The 19,706-nt window shown below is 44.6% G+C and overlaps 1 long non-coding RNA gene across 2 annotated transcripts in view; it reads right to left on the bottom strand.

Annotated features, from left to right (window-relative positions):
* The window catches only part of LOC104005123 (uncharacterized), a 222,700-nt gene extending 210,866 nt beyond the window's left edge, over positions 1–11,834 (bottom strand). Inside the window, exon 1 of one of the 2 annotated variants that reach the window (XR_001715987.4) lies at positions 10,199–11,834. This is a non-coding gene — a long non-coding RNA (uncharacterized LOC104005123). The remainder of the gene's footprint in view (positions 1–10,198) is intronic. The other variant, XR_008546339.2, reaches the window with a different exon arrangement.
* Positions 11,835–19,706: the final 7,872 nt, after the last annotated feature.

The raw sequence follows: 19,706 nt of genomic DNA, 5'->3' as shown, positions 1-19,706 counted from the left end.
AGCCAGCTCATGGTTGCTGACTAAGAATTAAGCTGACCACTTACTCTATGGCCACCTTCTCTCTGTGGTTGGCAAAAATGTGAACTCCAGATGAGAAACTAAACCTAGCTACCTCTAGTTATTTTAAATAATATTCCCAGTATCATAATGGAACAGAAGTCCTTGAAATCCATCATGGTATTTACTTAAGGCCAGGAGGCTTTAGGGGCTGGCTGAAAGCAAGAGCAAAACTAGAAAATTAGCAGATAAGAAGAGACTCAGGGAAAAGCAAATAAAGAATAGAACTGAACAAAAGCAAGAAAATATCCAACTCAAAGGAGCTATTCTCTAAGAAAAACAGTCAATAACATTTTAAAAATAGGACTGTGAGTTCACACCAGCTGAAATTAATGATTAAGCATTGTGTTCAATAAGTATAATTATGATATCTAAGATGATAAAAACACGGCTTCCATTAATAAAAGTATAAAATAAATTTATAAAATGTTAGATAAGTATAAAAAAAATTATAAATTTGGAAAATAAAAACATTATCAATGAAATAAGTAAACCCAGTTAATGGGATAAACTGTAAACTGGACACAATAGGGAAAAATTATTTAATTGGAATATGGTACTGATATGGTTTGGCTGTGTCCCCACCCAAATCTCATCTTGAATTGTAGCTCCCATAATTCCCACGTGTTGTGGGAGGGACCCTGTGTGAGATAATTGAATCATGGGAGCAGGTCTTTCCCATGCTCTTCTTGTGATAGTGAATAAGTCTTACAAGAGCTGACGGTTTTCAAAAGGGGTGTTTCCCTACACAAGCTTTCTTCTCTTGTCTGCTGTCCTATGAAACGTGCCTTTCACCTTCTGCCATGACTGTGAGGCCTCCCCAGCCATGTGGAACTGTGAGTCCATTAAACCTCTTTCTTTTGTAAAGTGCCCAGTTTTGGCTATGTCTTTATCAGCAGTGTGAAATGGACTAATAGAGGTACCAAGAGATTCACCCAGAATGCATCATATACAGACAAAGAGAAAAGAATGTATGGAAGAGCAGGTAGGATTTATGGAGGACAGAGTGAGAGGCTCCAATATATGTGTAACAGACATCCCAAAAGCAGTATTTGTGGAGATCATAGTGAGGGTGTGGTCTGGCCAACCTCAAGCTGCCACTTCCAGCCATGAGCCTGGTCCCTGGGCAGTCTGTGGGCTTCCTGGTAACACAGGATGAGGCGACATGGAGGAAATGAGCAATTGCTCCATTATAATCTTGGAAAGTCGTGACTCCATGGTTGACCTCACAGGATGCCAAAGGCAAGCAATCCCAGCAGGTTAGCCACTTGCTCCCAGAGGCAGCTTCATCCCTCTAACATGTACATAAAAAAACAGTGAGAAAACATCAGGCAAGCAGAAGTCTATATAGTAAGCCAGAGGGCCAACCTCAGAAGCTGTTGTGAAAGCCCCACTCTGCAGATATAGCTACTTAGAGAACAATGAACAAAGCAAAAGCAGCATCATGATAAAAGATATAGGTTTACAAGTTAAGACAACCAAACTGAACAAGGAATACACTTTAGATTCTCAATGAGTAGAGGAATTTTTAAATCAAGAATCAACAGCTTGAGTGAGCAACGGAAAATCCTGATAGCATCAGAAATTTGCAAGGTTCATTGAGAACCCAGCATGGTAACTGAAGATGATATGCAATATCTACAAGAAATAGTGAAGATTATTTGAATGTTTTCCACTTTTTTTCTCCAAGGATGCTTCCCTCCAGAAGAAAACACTACTAAAAAAAGGCTCACATTTTTAAAATCAATTCAAACATGAAAAATGTTTGAGTGGGCTCAAGCTTGTCTCTTTTAGACACTGAGAGGAGAGAAATGCAAAGGAAAATTATTAAAAGCCATGTTTCTAATATTAGATCACAGAAAACTAAATCAAATTCTGAAGACGAGTCCCAGACATGGCAAATTAAGTTACTTCAGATCAACCGTCCCACTGAGACTTATTTAAATATTTTAAATATTTTATTTTTATTAAATATTGTTAAATATTTTGCAAAGGCTACATAATGCATAACTTTTTAATGTTCTTTAATGTTTTTGAAATAAATTTATAAAGATAGAAAGCAAAAAAATAAGATAGTGTTCTGTAGATCAGTAGGACAACTATAGTTTATAATAATCTATTGTACATTTCAAGGTAACTAGAAGAGAATAATTCAATGTTTCTAGCATAAAGAAATGACAAATATTTAAGGTGATGAATATCCCAAGTGCACTGATTTGATCTTTACAAATTATATGAAAGTATTAAATTATCACATGCACCCCCAAAACTACGTACATCTATTATGCATCAATTTTTAAAATTGTAAAAAAAAAATAGCAAACAGATTAGTGGTAGGTAGTCACTAGAAAGCAGTGCTATAAAAGGGTAGCAAAAGAAATTCTTAGGATGAAACTGTTCTGTATCCTGACTGTGGCGACATCACAGGAATCTACAGGTGACAAAATTGCATAGAACAAAAAATACACACAGACACAAATAAGTGCATGTAAAACTGGTGAAATCTGAGTAAGGTCAATGGATCCTATCAATGTCAGCCTCCTGGTTGTGAAATCATACTACATAGTTACACAAGATGTTACCGTGGGGGGAAACTGGGTGAGGGGTATATAGGTTGTCTGTGTGTTATTTCTTAAAACTGCATGTTCATAATTAATTTAGAAAAATTAAGTCAATTCCATATATTAATTCTTAGAAACAAAATTAAAATAAAATCACACCTGGACACACAGTGGTGAAACTGCAAAACATTAGGGATGAGAGGAAAATCTAAAAGCCTACCAGAAGTAAAAGACACCTGCCCTACCATTTTAAAAAAATTAATAGGAGACTTCTCAGCAATTCTATTGTCCAGGTGTTTTCAGGCATAAAGTCTGATCTCAATTTAAAAATAACTAGAATTCCCAGAATAACCAGAAATAATCCAGCTTCTGGTAATGGCAAAGTAGCTTGATCAGACTAAGTCTCCTTCAGAAATAAAATACAGTTAAAACCAAACAAAATGACTATGGAAGGCACCTGGAGCCCAGGCTAATGCAAGCAGAAACTGGAGGGATGTCCAGCCTTGAAAGATGGAACCTAGAAGGGAACATGTATGAGTCTGTGGCTTTTTGCCTATGGATACCACCCAATACGTGGGCACAGCTTTTGAGGGTCAGAAAATTGTAGCTGTTCTGGCAAGAAGTGCTAGAAGACAGAGTTTAGAGTCTGGTAGAACAGCTAGAAAAGTATAAGGAAAATCCTGGGAGAAAGCATACCCCAGAATCTACATGTAATTATCCTCCAAATGTCTGGCTGACTAGTAAACTTCAAATGTATGGGTGAGACCCCAGTAAGCCAACAGAAAACGTAGCAGCTGGAACCTGGAAGAATTGAGCCAAGACTTTGCTACCCATCATTAAGATACAATAGATAAAACTGAAAGTATTAGTGTGAGTTTGGAGTATTGTATTGTCCTTGCTTTTAGCGTAATTGTAAGTTCAGATAACTGAACCTTAATAATGGTTGTGCTTAACTACAGGCTAGCAAAATTCCTGAAAATTTAACAACTGGCTCCCACGAGCTGGTTCAAGCTGGCTCCAGCACATCACTGAAGCCACCTCATTATTGGAGGGGCTGATTTTCTACTGTAATCTTATCTAAACTAGACCCCTATTTTCCAAATTTCCCTTCCATGTATGACACCAGATTGGAGCTGGCTGTAAGAGAAATCTGTGCAAGATGTGGAAATTGACATGAAGCCGCTGCCATGATGGTCAGAAGCTCAACATACGGCCCCAACACAGCAGCGGATTATGCGCATTGTCACTGATGTGTCGGCTCAGCCTGTTAACGCGGGATTGCACGGGGTAGCAGCCTGGCCTGCAGCTCCCCCAGCACCTGCCAGATAATCTCTTTCGGTGCTCCCAGGCCAGACATGTATATAGTTCCAAGATGAGTTTTCTGCTGTTCAAACACATCTTCAAAGTTAGCTTCCATGAGAGACAGACCAGGCTCCAGGGTGTTCTCTCGCTTATCTCCGTGAGTTCCAGTCTTTCTCCTTCTCCACCTTATGTCCAGTGTTTGTTCCCAGCTGCCTGCTCTGCGGGCCCACAACCACCACTCAGGACCTCAATAGCTGAAGAGGCGACAGCTTTCCTCAGACTTGTCCACTTCTCCCCTGTGTAGTTCTGAATCACTGCCCTCTTTCAGACCTTTACTTCTCCAGTTAAGCAAAGCTTCCCAGGCACCACAATTGTAATTGTGTAACTGTGTAAAAGTAACAAGCCCTATAAGCAATCTCATATTCTATAATACTCACGGTGGCTCTGCTTCCCTGATTGGACCCTATGCAGTGGGTCTTGACTATCTTTTTTTTTTTTTTTTTTTTTTTTAAAGACAGAGTCTCTCTGTCAACCAGGCTGGAGTGCAGTGGTGCAATCTCAGCTCACTGCAACCTCTGTCTCCCAGCTTCAAGCAATTCTCGTGCCTCAGCCTCCTGAGTAGCTGGGACTACAGGCACACGACCCCATACCAGGCTAGTTTTTGTATTTTTAGTAGGATGGGTTTTTGCCATGTTGGCCAGGCTGGTCTCAAACTGCTGACCTCAAGTGATCTGCCCGCCTTAGCCTCCCAAAGTACTGGGATTACAGGCATGACCCACCGTGCCTGGCTTGACCATCATTTTTAAATGGAAGGAGATGGAATAGGATAGCATAGGTTAGTGATACGGTTTGGATATTTGTCCCCTCCAAATCTCATGTTGAAATGTGATCTGATCCCCGATGTTGGAAGTGAAGCCTGGTGGAAGGTGTTTGTGTCATGGGGACGGCTTCCTCATGAGTGGCTTGGTGCCCTCCCCACGGTCATGAGTGAGTTCTCACTCTATTAGTTCACATGGGAGCTGGTTTCTGTAGAAGCCCAGCACCACCTCCTTTCTCTTGCTTCCTCTCTCACCATATGACACACTTGTTCCTGTTTAACCTTCTGCCATGAGAAAAAGCTTCCTGAGGCCTCCCCAAAACCCAAGTAGATGCTGGCACCATGCTTCTTGTACAGTCTGCAGAGCCAAATAAACCTCTTTTCTTCATAAATTAGCCAGTTTCATATATTCCTTTACAGCAATGCAAAATGGACTGACAGTTAAGATAGGACAGGATTGGACAGGATAAAATAGGATAATGTCAATGCATCATGGAGAGTAAAGGTAACTTATTTATAAAGATTTTGCTTCAAATTTTTAGATAATCTAGGTCACCTTGGGTTTAATCCCAGAGATATCAACCCTCATTCCAGCCTGTATAAACGATGCCCTCCAGAGCTGTGCAGTGTGTAGCCTGTGTGTTTATTCAAATGACATCAGTCCTGATACAAAAAGTATTTCTATATGTAGGGGTGTCTTTGTTTTAGACCGCTATAGAATAAAACTACAGACTGGTTAATTTAGAATGAACAGAAACTCATGTTTGTGGAGTCTGGGAAGTCCAAGAGCATGTGCTGGCATCTGACAAGAGCATGTGCTGCATCACCCGGTGGCAGAGGTGTGAGGATGAGAAAGAGAAAGAAGAGGGCCAAACCTCATCCCTTTATCAGGAACCCACTCCAGGAATAATGGCATTAATCCACTCACAAGGGCCCTGCCTCCTTTTAGGGTAAAGAAATTTAGGAGCATAAAACCTGTATTCAAAGATACCTTCTGATCTATAACTAGGTACACCACTACATAACCCAGTTTTTGACTGGACATCACATCTTAGTCCTCTGAACCTAAACTCACATTGAGGAGAAAGACAGCTGTGTCCATATACAGCCAAATAGAATTCATGGTTAGGCAAATACAAAGAAAAGCCCTCTTCTCAAATGGAATGTGGTTCCACAAGCATCAGGGCAAAAGGATCTCCAAGTTGGAGGCAGATACATAAGCAAGATGCCTTAAGGACAAGTCCTAGGGAAGAAGACATAAAGACAACAGAGGAATGGGCACTAACAAGGTTCAGAGGATGCAAGACTTTGTGAGATTGCAGGAGCAGGCAAAGATTTGACAAGTGAGGCACAAAGCTGAGGATATGCTAGTTCCCCTGACTGCCCATAAGCCTCAGGATTCTGAGGGACACGGTGCCCAAGAATGACATCATTTTATTATTAAAAAATATCAGCTCTTCCAAAGTCACTTCTGCTCTTCCATCTTTTGCCTAGTCTCTGCTCTGCAGGCAGATATGTCCTGTTAAAATTTTAGCCAGATCAGCTGGGCATTGGTGGTACACTGTTGTCTCGCCTACTCAGGAGGCTGAGGCAGGAGGATGACTTGAGCCCAGGAGTTAGAGGCTGCAGTGTGCTATCATCGTGGAAGAAAAAAAAAAAAAAAAAGCCAGATGATGCCACTCCTCTTTGAAGCCTCCGTGTGTCTCACCAACAGTCTCTGAAATCCTGTGAGACCTGGCTTCCACCTATTTCTCTGACCCATTTCCTACAACACATCTCCCATGCACACACTCTGACCAGCCCCACTGACCTCCTGCTCCTTCCAGAATGGGAAGCTTTCTATCTCAAAGCTTTTACACTTGCTTTACCCTCTGCCTGGCGTGCTGTCCCCCCAGAAACCTGTGTGGCTCTCTCCTTCCCCACCTCCGGGTTTTTACCAATTTACATCTTCTCCATGAGGCCTTCCATGATCCCTTAAAGTTGCAGCCCCACGCCCATAATCTTCTTCCTTCTTCCTCACTTCTGCATCTTCCAGGGGCCATAACACATCTCACTTAGCATATTTTACTTATTTGTTAATTCTCTGTCAATCTTTACTGGAATATAAATGCCAGTGAAAACAGGGGTTCATCTGCTTTGTTCAAGGCCATAGTCTCAAGGCTAAAGGGGCCTAGAGGAAAATCCACACTCAATACATACATGTTGAATGAACTCGATTTCCCAGCTGGTTTTGCCGACATAGAGGAATGGTGCTGTACACATATGTACTTGTACATGTACATACATGTTGGTATTCTGCCAGCTTAGTGAACTTTATTATTAGTCATAATACTGAATTAATTCTCACGGTTTTTTTTAATATAGATGTTTACACAATAATATCAAAACATTCCTTCCTAGAAGCAATGAATCCCAGACCGACCTAGCTGTTTTGTAAACGGTAGTAATATTCAAGACTAATAGGGAGGTAGAAAAAGAAATCAGACTTTCAAACAATATTTTAAAAATATTATCCAGCCACTATAGAGAAAGGGCTTCTATCAGAGCCAATTGTTGATTGGATTGCTGATTCATTTTAAACAAAATAACTTCACGAGATAGAAAAGTGGCTTTAAAAAGATTTTTGTGTATTCACTATAGATTCAATATGGTACTAATAATGCCAGCCCAGGTGAACCTCAAAAAAAATAACTAGTATTAGGAGAAGGGTCCTAATACTACTAATTTTTTTTTTCTTTGAGACGGAGTCTCGCTCTGTCGCCCAGGCTGGAGTGCAGTTGCACGATCTCAGCTCACTGCAAGCTCCGCCTCCCAGGTTCATGCCATTCTCCTACCTCAGCCTCCCGAGTAGACTACTTCTAATACTAGTTCTTCATCAACCACATGTCAAGATAGAAGCAATGAGAATATTTATCAGGGAAGGAAAGAAGTTGAACGGTAACTGTCAAGGAGGAGTATGGTTATATTTCCACCATTGGTGGCAAACCTCTGCCTGTGTGACTTGCGATATCGGCTAATGCTATTATGAACCCATCAGCATTAGACACTAAAAGACACTAAAAGACATTGAAAGACGTGAATAAGGATGTTGAAAGACATCCTTATTTCACCTTCAGCTCATCACTTAGTACTCGTATACAAGTTATGAGTAAATATACATATTGGGGGTGCACAGTCCAAAAAGTTTCAATGTCACTGCTCCAGAGCAATGTATATTAAACTTCTGGGAATATGAACCCTATACAGAATCTGGTGAAAGCCAAAGGTGCAACCTTAAATAAATACGCATTCCTGCTAACTGTCACGAGGGCTTGGTCACCTCCAGGAGGCCCACCCGCATATTTATTTCTTTTATTTATTTATGAGAAGGAGTCTCACTCTGTTGCCCAGGCTGGAGTACAGTGACGCCATCTTGGCTCACTGCAACCTCCTCCTCCCAGGTTCAAGCGATTCTCCTGCCTCAGCCTGCCGAGTAGCTGGGACTACAAGGCACCCGCCACAGCGCCACCACCACACCCAGCTAATTTTTTGTATTTTTAGTGAAGACGGGGTTTCACCGTGTTAGCTAGAATGGTCTCAATCTCCTGACCTCGTGATCCACCCGCCTCGGCCTCCCAAAGTGCTGGGATCACAGCTGTGAGCCACCGCGCCCGGCCACGACCCACATACCTTTTAAGGGTCCGTGGACTCCAAAGGTAAGAAAGAATCCGTACTCTTGTTAGAAATGTTGGCTTATACTTTGATTTAGGTTAAAGGGTGGCGAGTGCTTTCTGTTCTCATTCTTCTGAAGTGAACAGAAGCAATGAAAACGTAAGTCTCATATTTTAGACAAGAAACGAGACATAATGGGAAGGTTCACAGGCGGCATAGGATTTCCCCATTCGCTGCGCATACCCTGGATGGGCAGCAGGGGGCAGCGGAGCACAAGAGGACCGGGACCACAGCGCCCGGAGGCTGATACCCCGCAGCTGATCCACAACACTGCAAGCTCACCCCAAAGAGGGGCAGTGTGTGAACCCAGAGGACTCTCGTCAAGTGAAATAAGACAGGCATGAAGGACAAACACCGCAGGATCTCACTCATATCTGGAACCTTAAAAAGTTGATTTCATGGAGGTATAGAGTAAAATAGTGACCAGGCGCTGGGGAGAGCAGGGAGGAGGCAGGGAACCAGAGAAGTTGGTCATCCGGGCAAAGTCACAGTTAGGAGGAATAATTTCTGTTACACAGTAGGGTGACCATAGAAAATAATGTAGTGTATATTTCAAGATAACCAGAAGATACTCAATGTTGTCACCACAAAGAAAGAATAAACGTCTCAAGTAATGGATGTGGTAATTATTCCAATTTGATCATTGTGTGCATTGAAACATCACACTGTACCCCATACACTTGTACAATAATAATGTGTCAATTATACATTTTTTTAAAATCCTATTAACAAAAAAAAGAAAAAGGAAAGAAGAGGGACCAATTGTCCTCTGCCAAACTGAGCATTCTAGGCTTGGCTAGATCTGTATGGCCAAAGAAAAATGAGGCAAAATAATTAAACTCTCACATGTCACCTAGAAAAACCAACAGCACACACCATCTAAACCCACGTAGTTATTACGTGGGAAGCCGAGGCACGAAAATTGCTTGAGGTCAGGAGTTCCAAACCAGCCTGGGCAACATCTACAAGCAACAATATCCCGTCTCTACAAAAATACAAAATTAGCTGAGCATGATGATACTGTAGTCCTGGCTACTCAGGAGGCTGAGGTGGGAAAATTGCTTGAACCCAGGATTTTGAGTCCGCAGTGAGCCTTGATGGCACCACTGCACTGAGCCTAAGCCACCGAGTAAGACCCTCTTACATACATACATAAAATACATACATAAATACATAAAATCTATTTAAAGCAATTAAAATTTCTACTGCTACTATAGTGTAACACAACTAGATTCAAAACAGTCTTCTCAACAAAGCAAAATATTTTTCAAGCAACAATTCTAAGCCACACGCTGCCGTCCCCTACTCAGTATCCACCCCTAGCCCACACAACTCGCTACCCTCGGCCCTGACTCACTCAACTACCTACCCGACCCCACTACCCACCTACACCCCGTGTAAACCCACGCACTATCTACACCGTGCCCCATTCCACTCATTTAACTCCACGCTTATTAACTTACCTTCCCCAAACACATACCTGCTCACAACCTACCTCATTCCAAGTAACAAATATAAAATCATTGTCAAAAGCATTGACATACTTGCAGTACTCTTTTCCCTGCAAAAATACTATCTTTCCTTTTACTGAAATCTTTTGTGACCCTCCGGTAAATACCAGTTTTTTTATCTACGATTTTATGGCTTCTGTTGGCTTAGTCTATTTGTTGTTGTAAACAAAATATTTTCCGTAACATATTCAACATTGTTACTGCAGTGTAAGGAAAACAATTGACTTTTATCTACTTACTTTCTACGTTGGCACTTTTCTGAACTCTTGCTTATAAGTTTGTGAAACGATTCTCGTGAGTCTTCCCTCAAAATGTTTTCACATATAGGAAATGTTGTTGGAATCACAGCAAAAAGAGTGGTGATGAACAGAGGTGGAAGGAGCCAGGCGTCACGCTCTTCCTTCATGGTTCCACCCCCTGGCCCAGCCTCTGGGTCACACCCTTCCTTAAGGCTGCCCTCCCAGTTCTCCTGTCTCTCTCGGTTGAGCAAGCCCAGGGTCCTTTCTTGCCAATCTGGACCTGGTGCCGTGTCCGGAATTGCTGGGTTCATTGGTTTCACTGACATCAAGAATGAAACTGCGGACCCTCACAGTGACTGTTACAATTCTGAAAAGATAGTGCGACCAGAGTTTGTTATTTCTGATGTTCAAAAGGGTTCGTAGTTTTTCCTTCTGCTGCGTTCGTGATCTTGTTGGTTTCAGGAGTGAAGCTGCAGACCTTCGCGGTGTTACAGCTCTCAAGGTGGCGCGTCCACAGTTGTTCATTCCTCTCAGTGAGTTCCTACTCCCGTTGGCCTCAATAGTGAAGCAGCAAACCTCTACAGTCAGTGTCACAGCTGACTCAAATGAAAGCACTGTAGACTCAAATGAGTAGCAGCAGCAAGCTTTACTGCGAATATTAAAAAAAAAAACAAGGCATACACGGCCCACAACAGAACCTAACCTGGTTGCCACTGCTGCCTCAGGCAGCCTGCTTTTATTCCCTTATCTGACCCCACCCAAATCCTGCTGATTGGCCCATTTTACAGAGAGCTGATTGGTCTGTTTTACAGAGAGCTGATTGGTCCGTTTTGACGGTGCTGATTGGTCCATTTTACAGAGAGCTGATTGGTCCATTTTACAGAGAGCTGATTGGTCCGTTTTGACAGGGTGCTGATTGGTGTGTTTACAATCCCTGAGCTAGACGCAGAGTGCTGATTGGTGCATTTATAATCCTCTAGCTAGACACAAAAGTTCTCCAAGTCCCCACTAGATTAGCTAGACACAGAGCACTGATTGGTGCCTTTACAAACCCCAAGCTAGACACAGAGTGATCATTGGTGCATTTACAATCCTCCAGCTAGACATAAAAGTTTTCCGAGTCTCCACCTGACTCAGGGGTTCAGCTGGTTTCCCCTAGTGTATCCCCTGCCCTAGGATCCAGCGCACTAGGATCCCGCCCCAGGTGCAGGTGGAGCTGCCCGCCAGTCCCCCAGGGCGCAGGTCTGCACTCCTCAGCCCTTAGGCGGTGGAGGGGACCCAGCGCCCCGGGCAGGGGGTAGCGCCCCAGGGCAGGGGGCAACGCGGGTCAGGGAGGCTCGGGCTGCGCGAGAGCCCACTGCGGGAAGGTGGGGCGCTCGAGCATGGCGGGCTGCAGGTCCCGATCCCTGCCCCACGGGGAGGCGGCTGAGGTCCAGCGAGAATTCGAGCAAGGCATGGGCGGGCCCACACTGCTGGGGGACCTGGCGCGCCCTCCACAGCTGCTGGCCCGGGTGCTAAGCCCCTCACTGCCCGGGAGTGCGCGGCCCGCGGAGCCCGCGCTCACCTGGAACTTGCGCTGGCAAGCACCGCCCTCAGTCCCGGTTCCCGCCGGCGCCTCTCCCTTCACACCTCCCTGCAAGCAGAGGGCGCTGACTCCGGCCTCAGCCAGCACAGAGAAGGGCTCCCACAGTGCAGCGGCGGCCGAAGGGCTCCTCAAGCGCGGCCAGAGTGGGCACCGAGGCCGAGGAGGCGCCGAGAGCGAGCGAGGGCTGCTAGGCTGCTAGGCTGCTGTCACCTCTCACTGCCACCACATCAGTGGGCCCTTCTTACTTAAAAGGTGTCCGACAGCTAACCTGAGGACTGACTATTCTGTTAACAGATCTGCCTTAGATGCCTAAGGCATCCCTGCCTTTGAAGAGCTGAGGTTCGCTCCATCCTAAGCCCGCCAAGGCCTCTTCCAGCTTCTGTGTTTCCACGCGCAGGCACCTGACGCACTTGGGCTATGACAGGTGAGGTGCTGTTTTAAAGAAGCCTCCTAATTCTTGAAAAGCACTGATGGAAAGACATAGCCTCTTCTTTGTGGATTGTGCTATGTTTGATGGGAGTGCATACCTGAGGCCACAGTTTTGACACCAGGAAAGGAGGGAACCTGAGGTACAGCAGTCACAGGAGGCATGCAGGACCTGCCAGGAGCATTGCAGAGAAGTGGAGCCGGAGCCTGACGCCCTGGGACTTCCCTCCACTTTATTCCTTGCCATGGGCATGGCCAATGGTCTTCTAGTGTGGGCAGGGAAAGTATCCGCACTGATCATCTGAAGGATGCAAAATCAGCACAATCACAAAAAGGCTTCATGGAAGGACTCATCATTCAGCAAATGATTTATCACTAGCTAGGCGCCAGGACTCTGTTTATCTCTTTATCTAGATCAACAGTACTCCCAAGGCCAAAAGCCATAAAGGAGAAGATGCATGGACATAACCAGAGTATTTCAAAATGCCTTCAAGACAAAATTATTTTCAAAACATAGGCAAATGCAAAAGTCAAGTGAAAACTGGAGAAACTGTGTTTACAAGGAATCTAATGAAAACCCAATTTCCTTATGACATAAAAAAATTATCAATAGCAAAAAGTAGAACAAAACCTAATAAAAATAAAATAAGCAAATGACATGATAGGACACAATCCTAAATAGATAAATACATAAATAGATGACTTTAAATAAGTTCTTAGCAATTTCAACCTCACATTTTAAAATTCACGAACTAGTTATTATAAGAGATCCTTTTCACATATCCAAGTAAAAATTGTTTTACCAGCTTGACCATACACAATGTTTGCAGTGTTGGAGGGAAAGGTACCCTTACACACTGTTAGAGGTAAACAGGCGCCGCCTCTTTGGAATTTGGAATTTGTCAAATACGTAAGCATTTTAAATGCATGTAACCAATGACCCAGCTATCATCCTTTCTAAAATTGGTTTCACGGATAAACTCATTCCTTTTAAATAACTGATTTAATAAGTGACCTTAGGGCACAGATTATTTGACAAGAATATTTATTGTCTACTTGAATTCAGAGATCTTGGCACTGTGCAAGGCACACATGGGGCGTCTATAGATATGTGAATAAATAGCATCCCACCAGACAGCTAAGGACAGAATCATTGCCTGGAATTCTTTCCTCCGGGTATTGTCAATGCGATGTAAGAATATAAAACAAATAATGAGAGAATTCTAAAGCGAAGAGGAAATAGAAAACGCTAACCCAAGGGGTTTGGCCGCTTTACCTCATCCTGACTCTAGATGGCAGCATCCGCTCACTTCCCCCAGCTGGGAGACTAGCTCCGGAAGCAGCCTGAGTCCGAGCGAAATTGGAAGTTTTCCATGTAGGAGAATCAGCCGGGCACAGGCATCTGTTCAAGCCCCACGTGCAGTTAGGAGGATTCTCCCCACTTGAACGAACTCACAGAAGCAGATATCTGACCCCACTTTGGTCCGTTTACTCCATACATACAAGCCAAGGCATTTGTTTCTTTTTTTTTCTTTTTTTTTTGTGTGTGGTGGAGGGGCGCTGTGATTTGTTTGGTTATGAGCCAGAAAAATGCCAGATATGTCCTGAGTGCTTCCCAAGCTCAATCACAGATAGGCACTTCCTTGACCTAACCGAGCTTCAAAAACGCATCAGCAAAAACACCCACGTAAGATGTCCGAAGGGAGGCACCTCGGGACATATCCTAGGCAACAGCAGGGAGGCCCGCTTCCTCCTGCCGGCCGCGAGCAGCGCAGCACCTCTAGGGCCCGCGGAGAGAGCGAGGTCTCCCTGCCATGCGTGGGGTGGAGGCGGTGCTGTGCAGGACTCCCCTGCGGTCCACCTAGACTCTCAGCTTTAAAACTCCATTCCCAGGCTAGAAGGAAAAGAAAGCACTGGGAGGAGAAAACGGACAAGAAGTTCAAAATTCAGGTTATGGAAAAAGAGATAAATGAATCCTCACAGAAGCAATTTAGACTAGAGGCTTGAAAAGCCCAGGGTTATCTGGAAGAAATGAGATTTCCCCTAAGCATAAAACCTATGGTATGGAAATGAAACTGATTGAAGAAATACGTTGTGTGTGTGGGGGGGGGGGGGGGGTGTCTATCTTTCAGTCTCTCTCTGTCTCTGTCTCTGTATCTCTGTCTGTCTATCTCTGTCTCTGATCTCTGTCTCTATCTCTGTCTGTCTCTATGTCTCTGTATCTCCCTATCTCTCTGTCTCTGACCTCTGTCTCTGTATCTCAGTAACTCTCTGTAGCTCTCTCTGTCTCTATCTTTCTGTCTCTCTCTCTGTCCCTGTCTTTCTGTCTCTCTCTCACACACACACACACACACACACACACACACACACACTCCAAACAAAGTGTAGTGAAGGAGAGCTGGATAAATTACTGCGCACATGCTGAGGGAAAAGGCAGATTGATAGACACGGGTGGCTAAAAAGCAACCCTGCGATCCGGTTCCCAGCAAATCTGCCACTCAAGTTTCTCATCTCATCAGGGATGGGAAGGAACAGAAGGCTCCACTGCGGTGCTGGCTGTGGGCTTATACGCTGCCGATCCCTGGGGACTGGACCTAGTGCTATTCTGCAGAAGGTAATTGAAGAAACCCTACTAGGAATGAAGAAACCCAAGTGAAGGAAGGTGACAGATGGAAAGGAATGCTTCTAAGCAGTTTTCGTGCAGGGTTGTGAAAATGAAGCGTCTATAGAGGAAAAGGACATGTTTCACAGGCTCAAGGATTTGAGTTTAAGCTTCAATAAAGATGAGAAACAGAGTAGGAATTTCCCTAGCAGTTCTTTGTACAGAAATTAGTGTGAAGATCTGAAGGGCTTCGGTACTGACAGCAACTTCCAAACTGCTTCAAGCCGCTCACCATCAAAATGAGGTGAATATCCAAAACATTTCCTCCCTAGAGAGAACTTCTGACAAGATCAGGGAAATGTAAGTTTAGCGACTAAACCAGGACGCGGTGGGCAGGCTCACGGCAGCACCCTCCACTCAGTGTGGCTTCCTTCCTGCCCCTGTCATCATCTGTGAGGTGTGGGCCTTGCAGCGAGATTGGGGTACTCACCCAGTTTTCTTCCTTGAGTCTAAGGGAGGATTGCTTGGTAGACATTAGAATCCACAAGCATAAAAGGTAACATTGCAGGGGCTGAGGAAGCCACTGCCATCCGGGGAGCCACAGGACATGGAAGCTGCGGGACAGACGGCAGAGCCCTCAGAGGAGCTGAGCTAAAGAGCTTCTAGCAAAACTGCAGTTGCTTGGGGGGGACTGGGCACTAAGATTACGAGAATTTAGCATTAAGTATAACCCGGATAGGAGTAATTAAGCTTAATATTGCAGAAACAGTATTTTAAAGAAAAAAGATGGACATGTGGCCCAACGAAGAATTTTTTTCTGATTTATGGATTTATGAGTGAAAGTCTTTCAACAAGGGGAAAAGAAGGGACGGGAGGGGAGGGGAGGGGAGCGGAGGGGAGGAGAGGGATATAAGGCATGCTCATGAGTGGTTTCCTCTGTAGGCAGCTGGGGCCCCAACCGGCTGGGTCTCCTGGACAGTGTGGACACACCCCAGGGCTGCCTCGCCTGAAGGCAAGGATGCTGGGCACACCGGCTCTTGTTAGCTGCTTTAGTGGCTGCTCCCGGTGGTGTCAACTGCCCTGCACTTCTGGCATGTTACAAGCATGAAACAGAGCAAACAAAACCCTTGGTGGGGAACCTCAGATGCCTGGAGTATAGACCTTCAGAGGGTTCTGGAAGGGCCACTCCCGAAAGCCTCTGAGCAGGAGCATCCACTATGCACCCGTGTAAGAGAGCAGGCTGCCTGGTTATTATGGGGTGCCACAATCTCCCCAGCTACCAACATACGAGATGATCCTAGAGATAACCAGAGGCACCATGGACTGGCTGGTTCACCATTGTACAATGGATTGATTTGGCTGCATTTAAAGCTGGCCCCAGTCCGAGGAAAAAGACAGACGCCTGGCTGGCCTCTGCTGTCACCTTCAGAGCAGGGTTGCTCTGTTTTTCTAACAGCTGGTTGGATTCATCTAGATAATGTCCACTCTGCCTTTTTGTCAGCAGATCTCTTTAGCTGCAGTTTTGACCCAGGTCGCCAGGCCACTCACCAAGATGAAAAGTGGTCGTGTATTTTTCTGTCAGCCAGCCCAGAGGCTGCCAGCAGTGCCCCTCGGCCAAGGGCTTTGACCTTGGACGTTAGCGAGCAATGACCCACAGGGCAGCAAGCAAGGGGAAGTGTTGCTCTCTTGCTTCCTTCTTATTTCTCATGCTGTCTGGGAGTTTTCATAAATTTGAGCTAGCTTGAAATCATGTACATCGTGTTTATGTGCAGAAAAAAACCTACACTGTATCGATAACTTAGTTTACAGTTTACACAGATACTTTCACATTCTTTCTTTATCTGAATTCAAATCTGCCCATACACTTGTCTCTCCGTCAAGCCTAATATTTAAAGGTCAGTTTACAAACAGCGTGTGTAATCTTATGAATTCTTGCCACACGGTGCCATCTGAGTCCATCTCCCAATCATCTTTGAAAATCTAAGAGAAATTCCAGATTGTTTGACTTTTAGTCTGATAATAGATGATCTCTAAACAGTTTACAACATAGTCATTTTGAGATTAAAAATATCAATCTTATTTTTTTGTTTCACAATGGCTGCTGCCTTAAAAACCAATCCAGTTTGCTGTATTTATTGTCTTATTTGCTATAAATCTAGAGCCAATTATAGCAGTTTCTCATACATTGCCCTTAAAAAATGCTATGCTATTTCAGCTTTTCAACTGATGGATACTCTCATAAGAAAATTAGAAAGCTTCCAACAATGGGTCTCATAGATGACTACTACTTTGTCCACATTTCCAAATGACACAGTCATCTAAGGAATTAAAGGAACTGGAAGTGGAGTGAGTTTTTATGTGTGTGACGAAGAATGTTACTTTCAAAGTACAGATGCAACCCAACTTACACAATGGGGTTACATCCCGATAAACCCATGGTTAAGTTGAAACTATCCAAGTCAAAAATGCATTTAACACACCTAACCTATAGAATATCATAGCTTAGCCTAGCCCACCTTAAACATGCTCAGAACACGTACATTAGCCTACAGTGGGGTAACATCATCTGAAATCATAGCACCCTGTACATTATCAGCTGTTTGCCCTCATGATCATATAGCTGACTGGGACATCTGGCTCATTGCCCTGCCCATCATTCTGAGTATTGTTCCGCATATCCCTAGCCCCAGAAAAGATGGAAATTAAAAATTTGAAGTACGATTTTTACTAAATGCATATTGCTTTTGCACCATCATAAAGTCAAAAAAGCCTAAATTGAACCACTGTAACCGTCTGTAGTTGGTAGCTGATTGGCGAGACAAGACAACAAAGACATATGTCTAAATAAACATGATGTTTTCTGAAGCGTTCCTATTTATCTTTTCAAAATATTTAGCAAAGCATCATATATGCATTAAACACTCTGCTGGATGCCGAGAAAACAAAGAGAAAAAGTCTTGGCTTTTGCTGTCAAACAGGGAAGTTGTTTCAGAAAGGGAAATGCGCGTGCAAAGTGACATAGGAATGAAATTGCGATCTTCAAATCAGACTTCCATTCTGCTGGGGCGTAAAGAGGAGGGCAGGAGTAGTAAAGATGAGGCCAAGCAGGTGGGCAGGAGATTGGGAAAGTCAATCCCATGTGCCCTGGGACGAGCCTGGTTAATATGCTCCTGGCGCTGAGCGGCCACAGAATATGTGCGAGAGTGGCCAGCTTTTTACCTGAGAAACTCACCGTAACTACGATGTGGAGTGAAGCAAGATGCTTGGTGTATGCCCATTGTATGTCCAGAGGATAAGTGGCACGAAGGTGGGAGAGAGACATGGGACCTGTGAGGCATATCAGGCAGGCTGGAGGGACAATCAGATTCGTAGATTCAGAAAGAGCCAAACCCAGGATAAGGCTCAGGTTTCTGACTTGGGTAAGAGGTGCATGGTGAGGTGCTTCGTGGAAATGGAGAGAGGAGAAGGAGCCGGTTAAGGAGAAGTCAATGGGTTCAGCCCTTGCCACCCTGAGCTACACATGCCCCAGGGGCTTTTGAGTCCATGACATCCATGACACGTGGGGGTTCAGGAGAAATGTCTACGTGGAAAATGTAGAACCTCCCTCTGCAGAAAGAAGAGAGGAGAGAGGGCTGAGGACACAGCCCATCGTTCACAGGTGCCCACAAAGGAAACTGAGTGAGGGACACCCCAGGAAGAGGAGAAGGTCATGAACTAAACCTTGCCAATCATGCTGCAAACACCACACGCCCGTCATCAGGCTTCACCCATCATCCGTGCATGAACCAATCTTTTTCTCTTACACTTCAATCCACTTTTTCTTCCCCAGATTGGAAATAACTCCCAGACATCAGAGCTTTTGAGAGGTGAGGCCAGCTGGACTTCCTGGGTCCAGTGGGGACTTGGGGAACTTTACTGTCTTACAAGAGGCTTGTAAAACGCACCAGTAAGTGCTGAGTAAAATGCACCAATCAGCGCTCTGTAAAATGCACGAATCAGCAGGATTCTAAAAGTAGCAAATCCTAGGGAGGATTGAAAAAAGGGCACTCTGATAGAAGGGAAATGGAACATGGGAGGGGACAATAAGGGAATAAAAGCTGGCCACCCCAGCCAGCAGTGGCAACGTGCTAGGGTCCCCTTCCATGCTGTGGAAGCTTTGTCCTTTCGCTCTTCACAATAAACCTTGCTACCACTGACTCTTTGGGTCCATGCCATCTTTAAGAGCTGTAACACTCGAAGGTCCGCGGCTTCATTCTTGAAGTCTGCCAGACCACCAACCCACCAGCAGGAACCAGCTCCGGACACACTTTCATCTCTAAACGCAGGCGTGTGCGGCTCCAGAAGACAGGACTCTCTTTTAAAAAACACAACCTTAGGCCGGGCGCGGAGGCTCACGCCTGTAATCCTAGCACTTGCGGAGGCCGAGGCAGGTGAATCATGAGGTCAGCTTGGCCAACATGGTGAAACCCTATCTCTACTAAAAACACAAAAAAATTATCTGGGCGTAGTGGCGGGCACCTGTAATCCCAGCTCTTCAGGAGGCTGAGGCAGGGGTATCGTTTGAACCCAGGAGGCGGAGGTTGCAATGAGGCAAGATCACGCCACTGGACTCCAGCCCAGGCGACAGTGCGAGACTCTGTCTCAAAAAAAAAAAAAAAAAAAAAAACTTAGTTTCGCTCCGTTTTGTGGCCCTTTTGTCATATTTTCATCATCTCAAGGGACTTCTTTTGCGTGTATGGTCTGTTTTCTTATGATAACTTTCCATGTCTCTTGTTTATTTTTATGATTATGATATGAGTATTTTAGCAACAAGAGTTTCCCTGAACATATTGGCAGGAGCTGCGAGTCAGCATAGCTTGTCTGTCTTCTGTTGTTTTTGGAGAGTGGTCAAAAAT

Source organism: Pan troglodytes, chromosome 12 (genome assembly GCF_028858775.2).
Source record: "Pan troglodytes isolate AG18354 chromosome 12, NHGRI_mPanTro3-v2.0_pri, whole genome shotgun sequence".
Classification (NCBI taxonomy): Eukaryota; Metazoa; Chordata; class Mammalia; order Primates; family Hominidae; genus Pan; species Pan troglodytes.
This window is presented reverse-complemented; position numbering and strand designations above follow the sequence as displayed.